General features: G+C 38.8%; 1 non-coding gene across 1 annotated transcript; it reads left to right on the forward strand.

The window, feature by feature from the left end:
• Positions 1 to 931: 931 nt before the first annotated feature.
• Positions 932 to 1,037, forward strand: LOC128042101 (small nucleolar RNA R71). Its single transcript, XR_008197309.1, has one exon. It is a non-coding gene; the product is annotated as a small nucleolar RNA R71 (small nucleolar RNA).
• Positions 1,038 to 1,246: the final 209 nt, after the last annotated feature.

Consider the following 1,246-nt stretch of genomic DNA (forward strand, 5'->3'; position numbering starts at 1 on the left):
TTGATCAAAATTAGCTGGTTCTGAAGTTACCTTGTCAAATTTTGCAGATTCTATATCTAGTGAAACTAGAATTTCAACACTCATTTGAACTTCTTGTGAGTCTTGAGCATTAGCTGGCTCCTTTTCCACTTCGACGGTGTTGATCTCTAATGTCTTTCCGATCCTTAATGTCATCACTTTACAATGCTCTTTCCCAGGATTCCTTAGATTCTCTGTATCATTAGGTAAAGCACCTTATGGTCGGTTTCTAAGTTCAGTTGCAAGCTGGCCCATTTGATTCTCCAAATTCCTTAGAGTGGCGTCATTTTTTACCATGTATACCTTCAATAGGTTCTCTAAGCTATTGGATTGTTCAGCTTGGGTTGGTTTGTAAACTTTTTAGGGGAAACCAAGTGGCTGGGTCGGTCTAGGTTTGGCATAAGTGTTACTAGTTCTAACCTCTTGGTTACTCTAGGAAAAATTTGAGTTGTTTTGCCACGATGGGTTATAGAAATTGGATTCCAGTCCTTACCTTCCTCAATTTTGGTTCTGGTTACCCATGTAATACACAAATTCTGGGTTCGATGGACATTCTTCAAACAAATGTCCTTCCCCATAATAGACACAGGCTACATTTTCAAATTGATTCGGTGGCTATGCTACAAAAAAATTAAACCAATTAGTGGTAAAGTTTTTAAGCATTGAGGATATTAAGGATACCTGAGATGTGAGCGAAGTAATAGCATCTACTTCATGTATTCCAACAACTTGTCTACCTGACGCTGCTCTATTAGTTGGCCATTGATAATTGTTGATGGCAATCCTCTTAATGATTTCATAAGCCTCATTATAAGACTTAGAAAGGAGAGCACTATTAGCAGAAGCGTCCACTACCATCCTCGTGTGTGTATTGAGACCATTATAAAACATCTCAAGTTGGATGCAATATGGGATTCCATGATGAGGTACTTCCGTAATAATTCTTTGTACCTTTCCCATGCCTCATACAATGACTCATCATCCATTTGTTGGAAAGCAGTGATCTCATTCCTCAACTTAGTATTCTTGCTAGGCGGGAAATACTTCATGAGGAATCTTTCTGCTAACTCTTGGCATGTGAAAATTGAATTTTCTGGCAATAAGTTCAACCAGGCTTGAGCTCTGTCCCTTAGCGAATATGGGAACAAATTCAATCGTAATGCATCTTCGGGTACTCCAGCTATCCTTAAAGAATCGCTCACCTCCATAAACAGTCTTAAGTGTAAGT

The sequence above is a fragment of the Gossypium raimondii genome, chromosome 6, assembly GCF_025698545.1.
Source record: "Gossypium raimondii isolate GPD5lz chromosome 6, ASM2569854v1, whole genome shotgun sequence".
In the NCBI taxonomy this organism is placed as follows: domain Eukaryota; kingdom Viridiplantae; phylum Streptophyta; class Magnoliopsida; order Malvales; family Malvaceae; genus Gossypium; species Gossypium raimondii.